At 37.2% G+C, this 25,209-nt stretch overlaps 1 protein-coding gene across 3 annotated transcripts in view; it reads right to left on the reverse strand.

Annotated features, from left to right (window-relative positions):
• TFEC (transcription factor EC) overlaps positions 1 to 25,209 on the reverse strand; it is an 88,480-nt gene that overhangs the window by 41,947 nt on the left and 21,324 nt on the right. For 2 of the 3 annotated variants that reach the window (XM_062609604.1, XM_062609603.1), the window contains exon 1: positions 17,129 to 17,256. The exons of the other annotated variant lie outside the window; for it this stretch is intronic. The gene's annotated coding sequence lies outside the window, so the exon portion shown is untranslated. Of the gene's footprint in view, positions 1 to 17,128; positions 17,257 to 25,209 lie in introns of those variants that run through there. 3 annotated transcript variants of the gene reach the window in all.

Genomic DNA, 25,209 nt, shown 5'->3' on the forward strand with positions numbered 1-25,209 from the left:
TTGTTATCCATAAGTAAAGTTTGGAATATAGATTGAACATGGGAGAGAAACAATAGGTAGTGTACTGCCTTTATGCGTGGATGAGAAAAGTTAAGTGGGTGAAAGTCAGAATGAAAGAACCAAAAGAAGGAAGAACACTCATGTGATGGCTACTTTAGTAAAGCCCTGAACAGTTTCAAAAAAATCTGGTTTCTTCTTTGATTTCTAATTGTTTCATGTGACAATATAATTTTCTCACTTGTATCTCACTTTGAGGGTTAAGAGAACTCAGAGAGGTCAGCCTTAAAAAGTATGAAGAGGAAGTGTGAAGTAAAAAGTTTCTCACTGCTTCCTACGCATTTTTTTCTGGTTTCCCAGGTGAGCAGGCACTGTATAATTTGAGATGCAATGATGACAGTAATATTCCTCCTGTTCAGTTACAGACAGCAAAACTAGATCTAAAAAGCTAGATCTAAAAAGTATATTTTCCTTGTATGTAAGGATATGGACATCAAATGTTATGTGGAAAAAAGTACTAGTGGTAAAATTATAAAAGGGGAAAATAGTATTTTGGCGTTTGAGTACACTGATATTTCTGAGGGAGGGGTATGTCTTTTTGTCCTCATTTCTTCATTCCATTGGACAAGTAGAATTTGCACACAAATAATATTTATAACATGCTTTCCAATAACTTTTTTCATGTTTTGGCATCACAAGCTAAAGAAGAAAAAGACCTGAATGTAGTAAGCCGATGAGCCTATCTCTGGTGTGCTATTCTTCTTCAAAAATAGAGTTCAAAAGGTTCAGCAATTTTGGAAAAAACCAATGGTTTTGCTTATTTCTATATGAAAGAATTGTGACTATGCCAAGGGGACTACATCAACTTCCTCAAAAAAGTGAAAGCCATTGGTTGAAAAGCACAATCAGTTTGTTTAAAGTGGTAACAATTTCACCACCAGATGACAGCACTGCTTACTCCTAACCTCTTTTTGTGTGTTTCAATCCTCCCTCATTTTGAAAACAAACTGTACCAAGGTATGCACCCCCCAGCCCATACACTGCAAGAACAGAGGAAACAAAGACGGTGGCATAAGGTGGTTTGGTGAGGTAGTCACATCAGGGAGGCTAATGTGTTGGACAAGTTATTTTAAGTCTGTGAAGGGTTATAGCTTCTGTAAAGACACATACAAAACCAGATTCAGCCTAAGAAATGTGCTTTCTATTGCTTTCCTCAGTCTCAGAATGATAAAGAGGGCAAGGGGGGAAGATTTCAAAGTAGGCATCTCAGGTTCAGCCTCACAACACGATTTTTGTGAAATCAAGGCGGCAATATCATTTTGAGCCAGCTTAGGATCTGGCCACAAAGTATGCTTTCATACAAGGGGAGCATATTGGGTTAGCTGACAGCAGTAGGTGACATTTCCATCAGAAACAAGAATGGCACATCAAGGATAGCTGTATGAGAAAAAAAAGTAACAAAAAATATTTCACATCAGGTGTTAAGAGCAGTTTTTTAAAGTCACCATATCCATTTTGTGCTCAAATGTGTTTCAATGGCTGTAAGCAGCAGTAAGCCTGACCATGTTCTTGCTTTGGGATGCTGTTGGCATGCTGTTCATGGGGTTAGCAAATGTACCTTCAGTAAAACACACTCAACAAATCAGTATACTCTTTTGGCAATACATTTCTACTTTTGCTTTGAGCGTAGGAAGAGTGGATTTCCAGTGCAGTAATTATGTGGCCTTTGAAATATTTCAATAATTTCATAAGATTCATATTTCGCATTATTTTTACAAAAACAAGTTAAAACAGAGAGCATTGCTGTTAGTGAAAAAAAAAACACAAACCAAAAATAAAAAACCAAACCACCTTATATTACCAAAAATTCCAATGAATATAATTTTTTACTTAAAATTGTGTAATTTATTTTGAGGAGTCTTTTCTGAATTATAGTTTTGCATGTTTGAGTCTGAATATTTTTCAGCCTAACATTGACAAATATCTGCTAAAGAGGAGATTGGAAGCTGAGAAGTCTTTCAGAGAACACTTATAGAGTGCAAGGCTCCAAACACATGTTTTGCCATACTCAGCAGTTAACTGGAAATCTCACAAAAATTAGCATATTTGCCACTTTCAGTACTGAAATGAGAAATCAGTCTTGCCTTTTGATGTGTATTCAAACTTATTTCACAACATGTCACATTCAGCAGTAACAAAATAAATTTAAAAAATTAAATTAATACCATTTCTAACGTACAACAGGTCAAAATTCAGTTTCTTTTATAATTACTTAAATTCTGATATCAGTCTTAAAAAACCTTTAGAACAGGAACCACAGTAAAACTACCATAAATAGAACCAAAAGACAGCCTAGCAGAAGCAAGTGCATGTCCTTCAGTGATAGAGTTGTGCTTTCCAGCATTTCCATTTCAATTCAGGTACAACAAACATTGTGCACTTAGTAGACACTACAGAAAAGGAGCTGGAAGAGTGATATTAGGGTAAGCCCAAACTACTCAACAGTTTTCAGCAATTATGCGCTAAATAAAAACATATTAATTAACAAACAATGACTGATTCTAGTGGGATTAATGAAGAGAAACTCCCATTTATCTTAAATGAGAGTTCTGGGTGAATATGGAATTAAAGATTACTATTAGTAAGTCATTATTAAGAGCATTAATTATAAGCTGTATTGTACAGAGCAAGTGTTTCAAAAGCAATGGTCCTAATGTGGAAAGGAATGTACAAGTTAAAAATAAGAAGGCTATAATTGCCTAGAAAAATGATTGTCACACCTATGTATCTATGTGAAATTTGCCTGCCTTCAAAATTAATTTTTTAGTTGAAAGTAAGAATATTCAATAAGGCAAACACTACTTTAAAGTCTTCAGTATGTTGCCACATAACTTTCAGCAGGAAAATATGTCACAGTGTTTGTACCTCAACAAAGTAGTGGGCTCTGAATATTAACACTAAGATTTTGTAAGTGAGTTTATTAGCATTAACAAATTTATTTCATTATCTAGTGAGTTAATTAATATTTATGAGCGTAATCAGTAGGCCATGTTGCAGAAAGAAGGCAAATGGTAGTCTTTTTGGTCTGTCTTAAGAAGATGAGAGATAAAATTGTAATTCTGTCACACATGTAAAATAAAACAAAAACTGATTAACCGGATTTTCATCACACAGTTAAATTCAGTAATATTAATTTGCCAGTATAGTTACCTACCAGCAGTGGCTGGATATCTATCAGTTTGATCATCTCTACACAACGGCATTGCCCCAGAGCCCACGTACCTGAACACAACAGGGCAAACAAGAAAAGACTAGTACAAATCTGGCCATGAATTATACATGTAGGTGTTTGTGTATATCCAATTGTTTTGAGGGAGAGAAAGAAGAAGTGGTTTATGAGGGTATTTCCTTAACTCTGGCTGGAATTTCAGTTAAAGAAGAAGAAATGATACAGCACTTTTAAGGAAGGAAACTTCCTATTTGTGTCTTAAATGCAATATTAACTGAAGAATAGATGCTGAAAGAAATCAATAACATAAGAGTATGGCCATGTTAGCAGTTTCCTACAATAAGTTTTTCTGTCATTACTCTTGCCATTCAAATGGCCACAAAGCACAGAGGCAAAATTATTCCTGTTACAGTCTTTTATTATTATAATCTACAGTGAGCTAGCTTCAACATCAAACACTAGGGTTATTCTCAACCCAGTTCACAGTCCCAGTTTATTCAGCGCTGTTTCAAAGTTGTTTAACAACAGAATTTGCTGAGAATTTCTTGTGCTCATCACCTTTTCCTTAGCTGTTTGCAGAACATATATATAAGACAGTTATACTTTGGTAACATCCTTTTTTTGCTCAGTCAAGTCCAGACTTTATCCTTACGTTGGTGGCTTTCAGTACCATCCCACTGAATTAATGGATGCATAAATGCTTGCCGAAGTGGGGAAGGCTTTCTTACAGAAAACTGATAGAAAGAGCAGCGTAGGTAAAAGTGGCATCAAAATGTAGCTGTGCTGGTCTCTGAGCTGTTCATTTGCCTTGTCCCTCCTTCTTTGACCACAGCTGCATGAGTGCACAGCTCACTGTTACAGTCAGGATGGTCTCTAAAATGGGCAGTAATATACTTTGTTGAAGATTACAAAATCTCACTACTGGAAGTGCAGAATTCCTGCTGTCCCTCTCCACAGCTGGATCTTCAACAGAAGAATTTAGGTTATACATTTATAAATTGAACCTGCAGTTTCAGTTCCTGAAGCAAGATTTACATGTCAGCCTCTGAAATTTTATTTTCACTTCCAAAGGTACACTTTACATTATTATAGATTTACTCTCTTCAAAAACATTTATAATGCAGTTGAGTTGAAATTTACATTTGACAAGGTAAGTAAAAATGTCCTTTTCAATTATATTACCAACTCCCTTTACACCTTCACAAAGGTTTCTTTAAAGCTTGAAGAAGAAACTGAGCATAGCAGTATCAAGGGAGAATATCTGTCACCTGAGGTGTGCAGATGGCATTGTCCTCCCATTTGCTATAGAGTTTTGAGGTAATGTTCAGAGTAGCTGGGAGAGCAGAAAATACCTACTCAAGATGAATAGGTGGAAAACAGGAACTAGTTTTAATATGATTCTGAAAGAAGAAAACACTATGATTAAGAAAAATTAGAAAAGTTAGATCAAATGGCTAGATCAGGCTGATAATGCAAGTAGAAAAAATAGAGCTCAGTAAAAAGCTGTCAGAAAACTAAGCATTGCAAAGAACATTAAGTTCAGTTGCTACTTAGAAGGTATTTTGAGTATCCCTCTATTTCTAGCCACAATATGTGAAAGCAAAACCAAAGAACTTCACCAAGAAAATAGGTAGAATAAAGCTCTGAAGGAAAAGGAAGGTGAGTTTGTCATTATAAGGAAAACTAAATAACCTTAAAAAAGGAAAACAAAGATAAGGCAATTGGATTAGCTGAGTAGACAAAACCATAACAACCAGACAACACTGGAACATAATAATAAGCAAAAAATTTAGACTATATTCCAGTTTTCTAGAGGATAGTTTACTTAGGCAACAAGTAAACTTTAGGCAACTGGCCCTGTCAGTAAGCAGCACAAAGTAGTGCTGCCATAATAAACATAAACACGGAAATGTCCTGGGTGGTTATATAGAAGAAATGTTTAACTATTGAACAAAAGAAAGGAATAGAATGTGTTCAACATGAAAACAAGCTTGGATGCAGAAAATCCTGGTTAGCTCACTTTTCTGTATTTGCACAGAATAAAGGGTCCTGGTTGTTATACCTTAAACTGAAGACAAGTACATCAGCCAGGATATCCTTTGCTCATGTGGGCCGGGAATCATGCAAAAGACTACCAGCAAAACAAGAAACAGCAATACTCCCAGCAGGAGTTTTGATCATTTAATGGATCCAAAGTAGATCTGGTTGTTTTGTTGCTAGTGTTTTCTTCAAGTGTTTTCTTCTGAACCACACAGTGAATAGGCAGGCAAATAACTTAAAACTTTAACTGTTTCACTGAAACAAAACCCAGTCTATCCTCCCTCATAGACAAGAAGGCAATACCAGCAGCAGAGTTTCAATGTTTCAAGGATGTATACAGAAAACTGTTTGAAATAGATTTTATGTCAAAATGTGCAAGGGGTGTATCCACTGTGCAAAATCTGGCATGGATAGGAGGAGAAAGGTGCGTCATGGAAGAGCAGCCATGGGCAACAGCTGATTTTGATTACTAACCCTACTTCAAATACTGAGAAGTGAAGGACATGGGATTTTTTTGGTTTCAGTATTCAGAGGATTCAGTAAAAGCTACAGAAAAACCCACAGTAAGCATTTATTTTCTCAATACCAGTATACAGATCTAAATTTCAGTTTATAGAATGTGTAATTCTAGGATTTAGAAGATATTTTAGAATAAGAGGTGAACGTGGATATTAGTTTCCTAAACCTACCTTTAAAACTCACCATCTGGGAGGTCTGATATAAGACACTTCTCAAGAATCACTTGATTCCTTGCAATTTTCTGTTCCTCTAGAACTTTTTATGGCTGCATAGGTTTTGATTCCACAGTTAAACAATTTTTATTTAACCTACTAATTTCCAAATCCCAAATTTTCCTTTCGTTAAGTAGGAGCTTATTATGTGTCTACTTACTTCCATGTCATGAAGGGGGGGCAGGGTGAAAGTGGGAGGACTGTTTGTTTTTGTTTAACCTCTGCTTATTGGTATAAGAATGTCTTTATCTTTGTTGATGCCTTTCTAAGCCCTGATCCTGCAACTACCTACAGTTTTCTCATTTTATCTTATGAAGGCTTTCACTGATTTCAGGGAAATATTTACGTGGGCAATTGCTTTTAGGACTGAAGCTTTAAGCAGTATTTATCAAGGGCATCCTGCAATGAAAAAAGTCCTTAAGAAGTGAACCATAGTTTGGTTGTGTGAAAAAGAAGTAATATTTTATGCCTATTTACATTACTGAGAATTGATAAAATTTTCACTCGCCTAAGGATACGTATGTCTTGGAAGAAACAAGATGACAAGCTGGCATTTCTTGGCTTAACATTCTTTAATCGCCAGACCATGTTGTGGCTCCACTACACCGGGTTCTTCTTGAATGCAGCAAAACAGTCATGACATTCATAGCAAAATAACTCTTTCCACACAGCTTGCCAGTAATATAAATTACATTGGATTGGCACTCAGAAGTTGTGTGCATTCAATCCCTGCACTTGCTACATTTTTCCTATATGGCCTTGAGCATTTAATCTATTTTTCTTGATAAATGTGAATAATATTTATTTATCAATATTATTCTATCTTTTTCATTCTGGAAAATCTGGGGCAAGAATTATTTCAGTCCCATTAGGACAATGGCACTACCTTTTCATTAAGACCTTTTGTTGAAACAACTCTTCTCCTATCCTACTCTTCTTCTACTACTACTACTAGTAATCATCATCTTCATCATCCCTTACTTATTCCCAGTAAAAAACAGACTACACGATTTTACCTTTCAAGATAAGCAATACAGCTTTGAAGCTAAATATAAAAACTCAGCCTTTTCTCTCGTATGATAACCAATTAATCCCTGTTAGTAGACTGATAGAATAAACATACAAGTATTTTCTTACCAGTCTAAGATTTATTGTCCCAGAGTTGCTGTAACAGCTTATTGGAAAATGAATCGTTGCATCACAAGAATACTCATGACAGCCTAGGTTGTGGGTTTTTTTTAAACTAGTGAAGTATGTTTGCTCTAGTATATTTACAATGAGAACACACAGGCTATTTTTTTATCTATAAGGGCTTAAGAAGAATATAAAGAAGTCTGGCTATACCTTCTCATTTTGTCCTTTTACTGATAGAACTTGATGTTTCTATCTTTAACTAGAAATGTCTTGGCTGCTCATGTTTATGCAAAACAGATTTTTTTTTGGAAGAGAAGAAAAAGAAGAGGTACTGTAACATCAGAAGGAAACATCAAAGACTAGTGGCAACATCTTAAGGCTTTTATCAAAGTAGTGAGGGAATGCATTAAAGCAACAATATATGTAGCTTACAAATGATGGGACTATCAGATTCAACAGTATGTCTGATGAACATAGAGGACACGCTTTTACATGCATTCTTTGTTTTAAAAGAAAGACTGAAACAGCAGGCTTGCTTTCCAAACTATGAGAGAAATATAAAAAAAAAAATCAAAATTCAGACTCAGGTCTTTAGGTTGTGTCAGTCAATGCAGCTGCACTGGAGTCAAAGCAGCCAAGCCCACTTACAGCTGATGGACAAGTTACATTTTTATATTTTTTAAAGTCAGTGTCTTCAACACCAACAAAACGTGTATGTATTTTGGGCTTTTTATTCCTCTACACTTTTGTACCTATATGAAAGTTGAAGAGCAGAGTACTGGGATCCGGCCTAATGAATAAGAAGTGTAGATAGTTCAAGTAGCTCAGAAAAAAGTCTGTTATGAAGTGGTAAACAACGTCCACAAAATATCTTTCTGAAAAATTATTTCAAGAACCTCTATGTTGACTTCACTTATTTGGAAAATGTTATTTGTGGTTTCCTATTTTACCCTAAAACTTACTTTTAAAAAGCTTTGCTTATACAAGTAGCAGAACAACTACCATGCGAAAAAGTCCAGAGCTGAATGAATTATACACAGCCTTACCTCGATCCTGACCCCAACCCTTTGTGGAGCAGAGCTGCCTGTTCTGTTCAAATTTATGGCTTTTGCAGCCTGCCATAGGAAAAACTACAGACTATGAATCTACCAGAACACATGGCTCCTCTCCCAGTCCCAGCTAACCCCAGACCCAGAAAACGAGACTTGTGATCCCAGCAAGTCCACCAACTGCTCCCAATATTTCACTAGTGCTCACTACCATTAATATGTAAAAGGCTTCGTTTGCTGGAGGATAAGAACTAGTCACCAGTTTTACAACTAAAATAATTGGGAGTTCATATAAAGCTAGCTCAGCTACAGCTGGGATTAAAATTTGGGCCTGTGCATATTTTAAAATGTATGCGTATATATATTTAAAAAACCTAGTCTCAGCCACAATGTCACACAGAACTCAGAAGTAACCCTGCCCCTTATAGCATCAAGACAACGTACAGAGAGGGATAGGAACAATTAATGTCCATAATAAGAGATCTGGTCATTTAGTTCCTGCAAATAGTACATGTAAAATATGTTCTGGGCCTAGATCCTGCAAATTATTCCTGCTGGCAGCAGTTACATTTTCTGGAACCACTAAACCCTGGTCAAGGACAAGGAAGAAAGAACAAATGTTCACCATCACTATGTTCACTCTGCAAGTCTGCTTCACCCCTCAGCGATGCACTGTGTGTTGCTCTGTATAGGGTGATGTAGGGGTGCTAAGCTTTCTATTTGCATCTCTTACAACGTATTATGTTGATCTGCAGGCTGTACGTTCGAAAGCAGCTACTAATTCACGTGAAAGTGAAAAGCTATGGATAAAAATTAGCATTGGAACTTGGAAATAATGGACAGAATCACAAGCCTCAAGAGTTTTATTGCAAAATACAGAATTTAGGGAAAAATGTGATGATTGATCTTTACTGTGTCATTTTTATTTGCTTTTGAATACAGGCACTCTCCTTTTCATGATAGGATGTGACAGGATGTAGGGTGTATTTGAGGCTGACAACAATGCCTGTATGGCCAGAGAGCAGAAGACTTTCAGGTCAGGAGGCCAAAATTCAGAAAGTAGTTATTATTCTTGAAAGCATAACTCTGAAGCTCATGCGAAAACCAAGACATCTGCCTATATGCCTCAGGTCCCCAGACTGATTAATGCTCACTACAGTGACATTTATGGATTTTTCTTCCTAATAGCTCTTCCATGAGCCAAATACATGATGATTTTTGCACATCCTAACTCTCTCATCATAAGCTCTCCACCCATTTACACTAAAAAAATGTCACCAGGCCAAAGGTGTCCATTAAACCTTATTGTTATTTATTTATTGCATTATAGCAGCAAAAATAAGTAGTAGTAGAGCACAAGCAACTAATGAAACAGGGTTCCAGCCCATAATAACCATTTATATCTACCTCCCTTCATCTTGGCAGGCCAGCACCTGCAACCTGCTTGATGCATGCAGCTGCCCTGAGCGGACACTCAATAGCCATGCTGTTCATAAGAGCCTGTGGTATCCCAGAAATGCCTCACGCTATATAGCCACCAGCATTACAATGTGGCAGATTTCTTGCTTTTTGAACATGACTGGAAATTTTTGAGCTGCTGGAGTGCAGCTCTGATTTTGGAATAAACTCTGAAAGTGTAGTTTCTGTAACACTGGTAAAAATCCAATATATATAAACACCTGTTAAAACTGAGTCAAAAGGACTGAGAAATTTGACAAACACCCATTTCTGTCTGTCTATTCGAGTGCTTGATTAGGACCTCATAGATTTATGAAAGAAGTAATAATAAATACAGCTCTGAACTAAGAAGAAAGGGGGCAGGAATGAGAGACTGGGAATACACATTCAGTGCCTGTTAATTGCCTTGCTATATGGTCCCCTGTGCTTGTGGGAAGCCATGTTTTAGAAACATTCATGGAGATATCCAGCAGAGAGCATGATACTCCGTTCTGTAGGCTTACTCCTACACCTGCAACAGCTAATGAAATAACGTCAACTTTTTATGAATATTTAGAATCTTTTGATCATAAAAAAAAAAGAAGGCATTATAATAGCCAGCATTATGTAGGCTGGCACCAACTGTTCAACATTTCAAAAGATAAAAGTAATTGTGTGTGTGAATTGTTTTGCTCATGAAAGTGAAACAGCTGTGGGAAGAACGCAGGCAGATAGAGCAAATGCTTGCTTACCACCTGGAACACCAGTTATTCAATTACCAAGGCTTACCCCTACAACCTTATGCAGCATTTGCACAATAGGACTACATGGCTAAAGGACTAGTTAATATATGCAGCCAATTTTTCAAAAATACAGCACATCTGTAGACCTGAATCTCTCATTGTAGGAATTCTGAAACAGCAGCAGTCAGTAAGATCAAGAGCAACAAAAATTAATGATGTTGTTCATTTATGGGCTAGTTTAGATCCAGAATGTTATGTAATGTTTTACATTCCCACAAGTATGTCAACAGGGATAGAGTTTCTAAAAGTATCTAGGAGTTATGGTACAGTGACTCCTAATTCAGTGTGGCTCCTATCTCAAAACTATCCATGCACTTGAGTCGCTATGTTATTATACTACTCAAACTTATTATCTTCAACATGTATTTTTCATACCCTGAAATGAAAAAGTGATAAAAATCAGTGTGATGATTACTGATATTCCTACATCAGCTTTCTCCTCAAACTGAGACAAAAGTCTGCCTTTTTTGTGTGTTTTAAATTATGAGTTTGGTTGCCTGCTCACTCTCACCATTGTGAATATCCCATTTTCCACCACTGTGAATGTCTATTTAATCCTGTCTTATTAATTATATATATATAGAAACATGTCTAATCAGAATTTGGTTTGGTCATTTAACCTTGAGTTCCTATGTTTTTGGACAAACCAAGCTTAGTTTAGGCAGCTTAAGCTAACTTAACAATGAGAAAAAGTAGTCCAACTTATATACTTGCCTCAAACTGTCAGTTTTCAGGTATTCAGGAAAGGGAAGAGAAATTACATGATCGTGAGAACAACCATACAGACAATCCAAATAACGATGAGATTCACTGAGCTGAAAGTCGGTGACTAGCAATTTCAAGCTGAAAGTTAGTGTTGTGTTTTAAACTCAGTCAGCCACACAGCCCTTCTGGGTAACTCTGTTACATCCTGGGCATGATGTGCTCTGGTATGGAACACCTCTTTGGCTAGTTTGGGTCAGGTGTCCTGTCTCTGCTTCCTCCCAGCTTCCCTTCCTCCCTGGCTAAGCATGAGCCTCACAAAGTCCTTGGTCAGACTAAACATGACTTAGCAACAACTGAAAACCGGTGTTATCAGCGCTGTTCCCAGGCCAAAAGTCAAAAACACAGCGCTGCACCAGCTACTAAGAAGGATTAAAAATGACTGCTACTGCTGAACCCAGGACAGTTGGTGATGGTGAAATAGAAAGTTCTGAATAGGAGCTCTCTGAAGACATTTACTTCAGTGTTCCATAACATTCAATTATGAATAATCCTCACTTGCACAAAGTCATTCATCTGTAGTGATGAATCCCACAGGCATATATAGTTATGTTCAAAAATCTTAAATAACAACAATGTTTATACAATATTTTAATTTCCTTGACAAATTTCCTTGCACCTGTTTGATTAAAAGGAGCAAAAAAGCAATGGTATTCCCAGCCTTTCAGTAGCTGCTGAATATGTAGTTTTGAAGCTATCTTATTTAATTTCGTTTAATAAAGTTGTTGATATTTTCCAAATATGAAATCTTGATTGTCCTCATTGTCACAAACTTTTCGCACAGCTCCCTAATATACCTACGTAATATAATTTCTCCTCAGCTAAAATTTAAAATAAAATCTAACTGAAATTGTATGAATTCAGAAAAAGCAATGTAGAAAAAATTACAAAGTTAATACAACTAACATGAAAGAAGATCTTTAAAATTAAAGTCCCATAAAAAAAATCTGAGAGAAAAATGTTTGTGCATAAAAATAGTCAACTTTTAACAACATTCAAACAGAAAATCAGTTGTTTCAATAATTTTCTGGTATAAATAATTATGGTAATTCCAAAAATTGAATTTACAAGAATTAAATTTTATTATTATGTATGAGTTTACATTATTAAATGTAACAGGAAACCTACAGTTTGGATCTGACCCTGTTAATTCTTTTTAACCTTTTGTCATTTAAATATGATTTGAAGGAGGGGGAGATCCTCCTTCCTGTTATGGTGTTAAAGTCTGTCTTTAACCCTTTCAGCATTTTGCAGAATTAACAGGAGCCAGGAGCATCAAAGTAAAAGATAAATATTATTAATTAAGTATGATTAAAAAGAAGGAGTATTTTAACTTGCTATCATTTCAGTAACTATGAAGATAAACTAAAATTCCTGTTGCTGTTTATAATAGGTTGGACATTTTTTTTCCAAGGACTTCAATAGAAAACACAGAAGCTGCAGACCTAATCAAACATCTGTAGGCAGTAAGGTAACACATGCATTCCCTTTATCTGTGGAAGCCACAGGCATTTCCAAAATGACTTACTCCTCAAGCAAGAGGAGTAAAGATACTGGATAAAAATACTGGAAGAGCCAGTATTTAGGTTCTGCTTTTTCTCAGGGATTCTTTTAAGAAAGAGTAACTTACTTTCCAGGTGCTGAACAGATCATGGGCTCTGAGCAGCAGCCCCACCACCATTCACTCTGAGAGAGAGCAGAAAACACCACACGGGCATTTGGCACACGTGGCAAAGCTAGTCCCAGTTGCCTGTGGCTCCCTAAATAAACAGACTAAAACAGCATCTCTTGTTGTGGCCAGCCTCACACCTATCACCACCTACTTCAGGGCACCCCTCTTTGAATGGAGTCTCAAGCACCCAAATGCCAGCAGCAGGAATTATGCTACCCTAAAGATCCTGCAATATTTATGAAACCAGAACTTGAAAATTTCCTATGCCACAATGCTAAGGCTTTGTTTTACCATCATTATATATATTAATGCTAATAAGCTACAGATGCAGTCAATTATGTGGTTTTGGAGTTCTCTCACATGAGTAAGGTAAACAATGATCCTTATCTTTGTATGCTGGTCACAGTGGCTGTGATCATGACTTGCTATAACTCATTTCATTAAATCCTGAGATAAAGTAGCTAAGTATCTGGATCTCTTTAATTAAAGTTTATAATGTATCATAATTTATACAAAAAAAAATTTGAGCTGTCTTTACCAAAGTTCTGCAAGACAAATAGCCTAACATTAGCAATTAAAACTGAACAGAGGCCACCCTTAGTCTGAGTTGACAGTGGATTCTAAGAAAAAGTAGTCTGAGTCATGCCATTATTGCTCAAAGTCGTTATATTTCACAGCCCTATTTTTAGACTTTTTTTTAAATAGATGTCAGGCCCAGAGACTGAAGAGTAGAGAAAGCTAAGATGAAAAAGAACATTCATGGTTTTCATTAGAACACTCACATTAGAACAGAGAGGGGAAATCTACTTGATTCACAGGTTAAATTTCGTTTAAGTATCTGGAATAGTGATGTTTCTAAATTTTATCAGCATCTTTCTTTCATTTCATTCTACAAATAATTCCTAATTCTCATCTTTTGAGTCTGCCACATCTCAGCCATGTTTCAGTTGGTTAGTGAATTGCCTGATTTTGAAACTATTTTGTTTTTTTTCTGCTTTCCTTCCTTTTTTCCCAGCATGAGACACATCTAATGTTGAAGACTGTCATCATAGTCCACTGACACCTTGTGTTTACATTCACATAACATCTATGATGCTGCTAAAGCAATCACACTTCTGAAAAAATACCCCAAAACTAGACACGTATTTCATGCTTATCAAGCATATTTATTACATTTAGCCAATAGAAATTTAGAAAAGAAAAACTGAAAAGTGATCCGAAAGGTATTTATTTCCATATTTCCAACCCATAACACATATGCTACAAATTGTGAATTTCCACTTATAGCATTGTCATCATCAATTAATATATTAATCAGTAAAAATAAAGTTTCTAAATTTTATTTAGCCATTTTAAAATCAGAACAAGTGAGACCAGCTGCAATAAAGTCAATTGCTGAACTGTTTTGCAATGGAACTGTGTTTGGCTCACTGCATCCATTAAACGGGCTCTGAAACTGGCTGTAAAACAGACTGGACTTTTTTTGAGGGTCTGATTATCTTGCAAAACTTTCAGCACTTCCTTTTTCAGATTAGGCTGTAAAGTGCTAGAAGTCTCTCACCCTTCCTTCCCTGCTTCCCCACCCCACCCTCAGGCTTTCAGCTGTTGCTTAAGACTCTGACTTAACCAGGAAGTCCAGAGGAGCATGACAAAATTACTAATATACACTAGATTAAAATAGATCCAAGACATATGGTGAAGAATTTTGTCCCGGGACAGCAAGGGTGTATTCCCATCGAATGACTGAGGGACTGGGTTGCTTTGGCTGATTCCTGCCACCTCTCTGCTGCTCTTTTGCCTGCCTTTCCCAGATAAATGATAAATTCTTCAAGGCAAGCCCTATTTGTTGCCATGCATTTTTGCCTGTCAGAATTCATCTTGCCCGAGTTTATACACTTCAAAGTTTGACACGTCTACCTCAGAAAACTCCAGGATGTGATTTGTTTGACTAGCCATAGACTAAGTAGCTGAGAACTTCACATAGGTCTCTAGAGTTCTTTCCTCTGCTCCATTTGTTACAAAGGCAAGCTGGCATTAGTAACTCAGGCTAAGACATCCAGCTTCTGGCCACAGACATGACAGCTGATGAAATCTCTCTAATGCAGCCTTTGTGGCCATTTAGATACTTAATGCAAGCCTAAGTAAATTTTTATCTGAATTTGGTTGGATTTGTTTTAGTTGAGCAGATTTACTTTTCATTTCAAAGTCACAATTCATTAAACACACAAACAGGGAAAAATTATTTCCAGCTGCAATATCTCATTTCATCCCCTAAAGCCTTTGCAGCATATCCAGCCATGCAGGGAGATGAAGAGGAGGATTCCATTTATTCATTTATGTTCAGGTGGGCAGCTCAACACCCCCTTAAGTAGGGAGGCTGTGAAACTTCATGTGAAACTTAGGAAAAAAAGTATCACCTATAAAAATTGTAGCCTGAGACTTGAAAAGCGACTTCTCCTTAGCCCACACTTAATTTTTTTCCTGAAAGAAACATCAAACACATCTATATAGTCTCTGCTGAGACGAAAAGTTAGTAGATCTCAATGGGTACGGCTGTTTGATAGCAAGGTTATTTTGTGCTTGGCTGTGCCTGGTTTTGCAAGTGCTCCTTTACTGAACCATGGTATAATTACTGCTTGTAGGAAAGAGTTTTTTCAGTTCCCAGCCTTGTGCTGCTTCCCCTGCTTGCATGACTCAGCAGAATTTGTGCCCTTAGAATAAGGCCAGTTACATGCAGATGTGACCACATTACCCAGCCAAGATTGCCTATCTTCTAGGTGGTACAGTCTCAAGAAGCCTCCAAAAATAACAGAATGACTGAAACAAATCCTGGTCCTCTGACCACTTGCTCACCACTTACTGCTTCAGGGTGGCTTGCAGCACTCGAGTAAGACAACACTTCAATGCCTGTGTGCAAAAGGATCATCACAGAGATGTTCCTTTTCTCATTTGGTGCAGGCAAAACAACTGCTAGAGAAAATTTAGTCTTGTACAGTGGCAGTACAACTCTATAAAGGTTGGCTTTTTTTTCATTAACCCTGATTTAAAATTAGGCATCTAAATTAGTACTTGGTCCTGTCAGTTGCCACAGTACTACAAGAATACCTTTGTGTATTGCTCTCCAAAACTCAGTTGCTCCCCTCAGCATTGCAGGAAGCATATTGACTTTGATGTGAAATTATACATTTAGGATATTCTTGTGAGAACCATGAAAGTGACTCAAGAATGCCAGTCCCCACTGATGTTATTGTAGACCATGCTTTTAAATCACTTTCAGGCTTTGAAATTTCATCTATATTTTTGACATTCAGATTTGAGAGATTTTTCCATGACAGTGGAGGCAAAAAACCACGTATGATTAAATTCTTTAGATACAAAATAGCAATTATAGGTTTGGGGGACAGAGGGACATTATTGTTTTTTACCTTAGATCAGTTGGTTTTATTTTCCTTTCCCCTCGGTACAAATTGTCTACATCAATCAAGTTTTTTCTGGTGGAGAGTTTAATTGTGAGTGAATATAGATGCCTATACATAGACACAACATCTGTACATACATGATTGCTAAAGTCCCCATAGTTCTTTCCATAATTTCATCATTAAATATAAAATGGATGAAGGGAAGGTGTAAGCTGCAAAATTGACAAATAGGGTGTGATATGAATATTATTTGAATACAGTCTTGCTCTGAATTTGTCAACAAAACTTCCACTGAACTCAACAGAAGCTTTGTGTAAATAAGCTGTAAAGAATATATAGTGTTTTATGTAGTACAACAAATTTAATTTTATATAGCAGGGAAATGAAATCTTCTTATCTCCTCAGAAAGCAGTTTATTAAGTTAAGAGTCTAACTTAAACCCGGTCAGCTACGCTGCAATGCTATGGCTATATAAGTGCAATAATTTAATTGTAATGCAGTCCAAATCCAGATCCATTGAAAATATCTTTTTACCCAACCAGGTCCTGACACAAAAATACACTGCAAATTCAATGGCAGTTAAAACACGAGCATTAAAATCAATTATTAGTGACTACACAATTAAGCCCTGTTGTGCAGTTGCTGCTCTCACACGCCCCTGCTGGGAACTGGAGTCCTGCCTTTCAAGCAGGGATGGGCACTCTGGCTCTCCCCAGGGCTGCCACCACCAATGCAAGGCCCTGAACCCTCTCCTATTGTCCCTGAACACAGGTTAGGCGCTGACACCTAGTTGTCCCCACTACTAAGGAGCAGAATAATCCCTGAAGGCAGGTCCTTGCCTGTCCCTGTACTTACCTTTGCTCCTTACTCATACTGAGGGCAGCAGACATGACTGGCTGGCTGGAGATCAGTAATGCTGAGGGAAACGAGCACCCAGGGTTTTCACAGAACGTGCTTTCCTTCCCATGAAGGGTGGGGACAAGGTTCTCTTCTCTCCTCTTAAGGAACTACTAGAAATGTGGTTCTATATTTGACTTTCGATGGCTGTTAAAGACAATTGCTCAGGGCAAAGTTTGTGTAACAACACTTTCACAAATGAAACCTGTATTTTGGTAGTGAGGTGGAAATTTGAGCTATTACTTTAACAGCTTTAAAATTCTCTGAAATATATGAGAAAACCTTCCCCAAAAGCTATAGCATAATAAGATTCTGTGTACTGAGACAAAATTAATACGAGATGAGATGACACTTTCATCACAGCAGGGAGACACGAGAAAAGAAGCCCTGAATATGGATCAAGGTTTAGGGTATTTAAAAGGGCAACTCAGGTGTATGCGATGTTGAAGATATGTTTATCTTAGACTGAGATTAAAAAGTTCTGTAATCAGCATAGGCTTTTGTAATGCAATAGTTTCCTCCAAATTATGAATAACTTGAAATCACACTAAGTCCCCTAACCCTTTAATTTCTTAAAGTGGTGCCTATATGTTAAAGCCTTCAGGGAGGCAATTTTGTCTCTTTTAAACCCAGGTTTTGCAACTGTTGCAAGTGCTATGGGCATATTTGAATCTTCACATCAAATATTTTCAAAGGTGGGAGTTACATCCCTGAGTCCTGTTTGGGAAACACCCTTTTTATCTCACACTGTATCATTCTCTGTAAGGTCAGAGTAAAAGGTTCATCTAACCCTTCGAAGAGGCAAATTAGGATCCATGAGCAATGACAGATGACCTACAGCTAGCATGGTATTTTCCTGTTTTAATTATTCTTCACTTGAAAGAAGCTAAAACATTTGTGCGTTGCACAAATCAAAACCAAAGGGGGCTGAAGTTCAAAAAGCAGCTCACAATTCTTAGTAATAATACTGAAAAAAAGAGTTAATAGTGCCTCTGATCTCACTAAGCAAGAAAGAAGTCCAGTATATCAAAATGTTATACAGGGACAAAAAACATTATACAGAGATAAAACACTTGGACTTGTCCACCCCAGATGCTGAAACAGAACTGCTTTCTCTTAAAACTGCTGAAGAAGTCATTGTTATTCTCACAGCATTGCAAAACTTAAAAAAAAATAAAAATCACAGACCTGCGTTTGATTTCACTTGAGCTCTGCTCTAGACAGGGACAGCCCAGCTCCCCATGGGACACGGACACTTGGAAAGCTGAGATGGATTCAGGGCTCCATAAACAAGATAATGTGCACAGAAATTGGGGGGGGGGGGGGGTGTGCATTTCAGCAGAAAGTGTATTTGGACCTCCAGCCAGAGAAAATTCTAGCAAGTGATGTAAAAACATCATGGAGGTCAGGATGACCAAGGGGATGGAAATTGAAAGCTTGGCCTTAGGGGAGAGGTGGACTAGTCACGCTCTTCTTGGCTGGCCAGTGACATGTTGGCAGATACAATATCTAATACATTCTCCTGGAGTGTTCCCTGTTGTTTCTGGCTTCCACCCCACTGAATTCCATCAGAAATAGCTGATCAGAACTATTTGTTCAGCATCCCTGTGCCCTCCAGCATCCTGCCACCCATTTCCCTGAGTTCCTTATTCTTTTTAAGAAATGCACTTTCTCCAAAGTACAAACATCTATAACAGAGGTTAGCTCCCTCCCCTCCCCAAGCTATGGACATTTGCTTTTTTCATTGTTAGAGAAATCATTACATTAAAATGTCATTATTGTAATATTTCCATGCTACATAAACCTTTCACCTAAGAATCTCAGAAGGCTTTGCCCTTGTAAATATCATCTCTTTGAGAGGCTTGGTAATAAAGTTAGTATATGACACACTTTAGAAATAAAACTCAGAAACACAGATTGCACTCCTCCAGTCTGATTCTTGCGGTTCTATGCTTGTCCCTTTCTAGTAAATAGTTTTAGAAATACATGATTTTCTTTCCCAAGCCCAATTAGGCCACTTTTTACTGATAGTCCTGTTAAGGCAGTGTGCAGTGGATAACAGGCCAAGTGAAACCACACCAAATGAAGATAGAAATTTATGTCTAAAAGGAGTCTGGATTTTGCCAAGTTTACAGCCTTTGAGATATTCAAGCACATAAAATCAGCCAAATGACCACCGTGCTTTACAAAGCATATGGTGTTTAGTCAAAGACACCTAAGGGTATGCTGAAATGCCTTTTTTTTCAGGTAACACTGATTTGAATGGAAGCTCAGCACTTCTCTGACTGAAGGCCAGCATGGATCCAACCCCTTGCTCCCTTCCTATGGGAACACTAGGCAGCGAGACCTCTTTTCAAAGGAGGTCAGCCTTTGAAACAGGAACTGACCTTCAGCAGCCAAGGCTCCCCTCTCCTTTGCAGCCTTCATGTACTTTTTATCAGACAGCAATGCAATTGGGTATATTCTAATTCTCATCTGTTAAACGTCTTTAAAAGCCTGGAGTTGTTCCTGTTCTCACTAAAAGACAGGAACTTAGTGCATTTGTGAGACAAGTCTGGCCCTCAGCTTCTCTTCCTCTGCCTTTCCCTTATATGGTAGCTCTGTTAGCAAACCCAAAACATGTTTTAGTGTATAAGGGTAATTTTGATCACCATGGGTAGAAAGTATGTGCTTCCCGTGTGTTTCTGGGAAACCTTCTTTGGAGTAATAAGGTCCAAGCAACTGCCCAGGCATGTTCAGCTTGCGGCTGTTTCTCTGGGGAGGAGTGGGTGCCAGGGCGCAGCTGCTTGCAGAAGAGAGAGAGCAGGGAATACCATTTCTACCTTTCTACCATTGTCACTTCCAGGAGAGAGGAGAAAAGCAAGGGGTACCTTCTGGAAAAGATGACTTCAAGGGGGCCCAGATCCCAAATTGCAGCCTGGGATCCAGATTTGTATCCAGCTGCTACAGTCAGAACTCCAACCCTAAATGAATACAGGCTTTCTTTCCCAGTCACATAAAGGGGAACTGTTTAGATAAGCCCTACATCATAAATGCATTGTGATACCCAAAGTGAGAATACAGCTTTTCCCTGCAAAAGCTGCTGCTCTTTTGTGGAGGTTGAAAGGTGAGAAAATGGAAAAGTTTTACATTTCATTTAAAATTGAACCACAGAGCTTTCTAAATCAATATTAGTGCCCTCAAATCTCAGACCAAAAAATACCTGTCAAAGGAAGAGAATGACTGTTCTCACCATTCTAGCCATCAAAGTTATTTTGATCAAGTCTGAGTGTATTTTTAATAATGATTTTCCTTCTCCCCCAAAGTCTTCTTATTCACTTGAAGGTAAAATTATACAAAGAGAGGAGCAACTTTCTGAAAAAGTGTGAGAACCTCAGGGACCACTATTCTGTTAACTCAGGATCTTGAATAATACGTGTGTCAGAAGGCACTGTGAGTATGGCTCTTCAAAAACAAATAATTTTAAATATTTATCTTAACAACATAAAACGGTGGCAAGACTAACATAAATCACAGTTTACCGTTTGCTTACCATCTTTAACATAAATTACTGTGGGGATGATGTATTTATGACATCCACGCCCTAATGTGAACAGTTGGAAAGACTTCCTCAGTGCTATAAAAAGCCTCCATAAGTACTTGAATTCAAACTTAAAAGAACAACAATCCTGAAATTGTCTCAAAGCATTTCATATATTTTCTGTCATGCTGAGATATACACTAAAAACCTCTACTAAAACCAGCTGGAATCAGGGAAAGAGGAAAGAAAACATTCTGATTAACAGCTTTGTTACACTAGGCTTGTAACACTGTTCCCAGTGCCAAGCAGTGTTCTACTACAAATATTTAAAAGTTTTAGCAAATTCTAAGAAGTGTTACTTAGAATTTATAAAAAACAGCTATTCAACCTAGAATATATGCTAATAAATCTTTTCCAGAACCTGAATACTTTTGTCCATGGCACAGACAAAATTATAGATAAAATATATGTTTTAATAGAGGAGTCTACATGACAGAAGATAATAACAAAGAGCACAGATCTGTGACAACAGTATTTCAAACAGTATGAGTGCTTTTAAAGGCAGGGGGAAGACTGCTGGGTATATATCATATTTATAGCTGTATTTACACACTGGTAAATCATACCTTTATTTGACTATTTCATACATAATTGTTATTCTTAGAAACGTGACTCAGATAAAAATGAAATGCCACAAGTTGTGCCAGAAACTTTTTATCTAACTTTATTAAGATTTTATTTTATGATTTCATTATTTAAAACTATAGTCCTCTTGAAATGAAATTCTACATAATTTTTTTTTCAAGCTATATCAAAAAGGCACTCATATAATGGAGATCAGAATCTGACCTGTAAGACTTAGACAGCCAATTGCACCAGCAGCTGCCTCCTAACAGACTTGTCAGAGATAATGGGAAGTTTTCAGGTAGGTTTCCATAAGAATTTGGAGCACGCTTTGGTGTTTAAAATAGTTACACCATTTTGTGTATTTGCTGTGAGCCCAAATTCCTAATAACATCTCTTAACTTCAAAAAACAAAAAAATTTATACATGTTTGTGCTCATAAACATGCCTTTTTGAAATAATTCTCAAATTTCTCAAATACTAAACCAAAAGAGCAGTTTCTAACTGTAAATGCAATTGTATTTCATGTGATGGTAATAAAATAACAACATATGCTATAACCTGTAAATAGGGAGAAACAATCACTGCAAAATTAGACAGCAGAGCAAACATACACATCATTCACTCATTGAAGATGACTGCTCTATTATTCAGCTCTTCTTCTATTCTTTCTGAAAAGCTATTCTAATTAACTAAATGCCTCCTCATCAGCTAAATCAACATCTTACGACAGGAAAACAGAAGAGTGGAGATTTCACTTCTGATTTTTGCAAAAAAAAAAAAAAAATCACCCCTCACAAATAAAATTGTAAAATCCTACAAATCAGGAAGATATTTTTACAGATTAAAAATAATGTTTTCTTTTTATTTCAATGCCACCAAAATGGGGGGTGGAGGAGGAAGCAGGGAAGGAGGAAAGGCTCTAAACCGTCTCCATTAGTATGCAGATAATGTCACATACATGTGACATATGATGTCAAGAATTCTATTTCAGTTCTTACAGCTGAAGGAACAGAATATAGATACTACTGTTACAATAGGGTTTGAAGCAGTCATACATACCTGCCCATACCAACTGTATTCCAGCATTGTAACCTCAGTGAACACCAAGTCTTAGAAAGCTCAGAGCAAATTCTTGAATACGAAGTGTTTCATGTAAGACAAAGCCTATGACTATGCTGCTACTTTCCTTTTCAAGGGAGTGTGCTACAGTCTACAACTTTTTACTTAGCCACCAGCACTGCTACAATCATAGCTTTGTTGAAGTGTTGTGCTCTTGCAGCTAAAACCTGTTGATAATGAACCTGAACCCATTATTTTGAGTCAATGAATTGAAAGAAATAGGGCAAAGAATGAAAGCCACAGGGCCAATTACCAGCATTCTTTGATGTATTACTTGCTAGCACCCACCAAATCACTTTGTGTCTTTGTCTTGATCCCCTCTGTTATTCATTAATTATTCTGGAAGGGTTAGAGTTCAGATAGCTAATTGCACAGACAGTCTTACTTGGTGGGGATTCTCCCTACACTGACACTTTCCCCAACTGTGCCCAGCCACCTTGCATTATGCCAATTAATCCAATTCTTGGCATTTTTGTACAGTCCTCCAGGTTCTTTTAAAGCTTTGCCTAAAATGTTTTCGCTCAGGCTTGTACAACAGAGGCTGAAGAATATTTGTGAACTGGAAAGATCATGTTTCACAATTGTCTTCTTCATTCTTTATGGAGGTCACTGGTCTTGGTGACCCCACATGCTTGTGTCTTTATTTACAAGCATAGTGTTTAGTACTTTTATTGCATATGTGCAAATAAGAAATATTTTGTAACATGTCATTTTTCCTCTCCCTGTCCCTCCCCACCCTTCATTTTTGTCAGAAAGGATCTTTCTTGAAATGAGAGGTAGGTATCTATATCTTAACGGACAATTTCTAGGACTAGTTTTGTAGTTAACAAAAAGAAAATATCACATTTCTTTGTCAATATTAGTGCAAGGAATACTTCCATGTCAAAAATGTCATAACAGAAAAGGAATAAATTGTAATCATGTGAATACAAAGAAGAAAAAAAAAAAAAGGACATAAATACTTTCTGTTCTGTAAGGTCAAAGCCCAAGCTCCTGTTTGCAAAGTCAGTAACTGTTCAAGGGCTTCCAGTTCCAGAAAATGCACGCTTAGGACTCTCTTCATTTTCACCAAGAATTAGAAAGATGTCTGCTTCCTGGGTTTGGGCACTAATTCTATGTTTGTTAATCTGCTACCACAGATACCCACATTCCTGATCCTACATTCCTCAAAAATTAGGAATTTGGAACAATAGTTGGGGGCCACAAATCAGAAAGGGCACAGTCAGGACCATGCCTATTCACACTTAGGTATACCCTACTTTTTAAGTAGTTCCACTGTAGACAATGTCAGTAATTTTAGGTCTTCATAGTCACTGCCATGTGGCTGAGTACTGTGAAATCAATGGCTGCCTGAAAAGCTGGAAGCTAAAGAAAAGATGTAAAACTGGGTCCTTGGAGAATACTCTGAGTTTCAGTATGCACAGACAGGATGCCCTCTAAGAAAGTAGTCACTGAAATAACCAGAAAACAGCAGCCACAGAGAACATGCTCTAATTAATTTAAATTATTATATTAGGTAATAAGTAATTATTTTTTTAGATACCAGTTAGTTTATAACATTGTACTACAGACAGTGCTAAGTAAACTTTTACAGTGGGAATGTCATCCTCAAATTCCACCAAACAGATATTGCAATGAGTTATAAGTGAATACTGAAGTCCAAGGTGGGGGGAGGGGGGGGGGGGGGAGGGAGGAGGAGATTTTGTAATAAATCTGTTTTAAAAAAAATAGCAGTGTTTTAGTGCTTCAGGTGATCTGACTGCTAATCTCCATTTTCAGATAACAGAAATCCAATATCCTTCAAGCAACCAGGTCAAAAGAACAGCTCAATAATTACAGGAGTCTTATATAAGAATTTGTAAAACACCCAGGAGCATAGGACAGTTAAGGAAGATCAAAGAAAGAAAGTTTGTTTATAGATTTCATTTTTCTGCAACAAGAATCTAAATAAGCTTAAGGTGGTGTTTCTTTCCATATACAAAGTCCAAACAAAAAGTTATTAATCACTATTCTGTGAAATGAGTTATACTTTGCATATGTATTCAGAATCACCCAAGGGCCATCTTCAAGCGAATGGTGTGCAAAATATTTCTGTTAGTCTAAACAAATTACGAACTCTGGCTTCACTTAGACTGACCCATTGGCTGGACTAATGCAAAGCTCATCACCCATGAATTCATACTTATTAAGCATTCCACTTCAAATTTGGTTTCATAAGATGCATTAGTATCAAAACTAAACCCCAAAGAGTTTTATAAGTAATGTATTTTTGCATAGTTGTGCCCATGCATAAAATATGGATCTTTTGTACTCCATGACTTGACATTTTTTCTCATTAAATAGACCAAACATAAGGTTACTGTCTCATTAATATGTAATTAAGATAAACCAGATATCAAGTCATTTCTCTTCAAAAAACAGTTTATAGAAATAGGAGAATGTTATCTAACTCTTAAGCAGGAAAGTACCTTGAGTGAATGGCACAGAGTTGGTCTTGTTCTGCTATAAAGTTAAAAATTCAAAAGGATAAAATACTACTAAAGAGTTATTCCTTAGAGAGACAGAGATTTACGTCAAATCCATAAACTAGCCTCTAATTTCTGAATCCCTTGATAATGCCCACATAAGAGGGGAAGCCACCACATACTGTGTGATCAGTCACTGTGCTGAGGACCTTCACCAGGCAGAGGAGGCTAGGAGGACCTCTGGTCCTCAAAGATCTAACCTCAGAGAGCTGCTCAGAGAAGACTATGCAGCTCAGCAGGTGGCTGCT

Source organism: Pezoporus occidentalis, unplaced genomic scaffold, assembly GCF_034315485.1.
Source record: "Pezoporus occidentalis ecotype Australia unplaced genomic scaffold, CSIRO_AGI_Poc_V1 ctg14, whole genome shotgun sequence".
Taxonomy (NCBI): domain Eukaryota; kingdom Metazoa; phylum Chordata; class Aves; order Psittaciformes; family Psittacidae; genus Pezoporus; species Pezoporus occidentalis.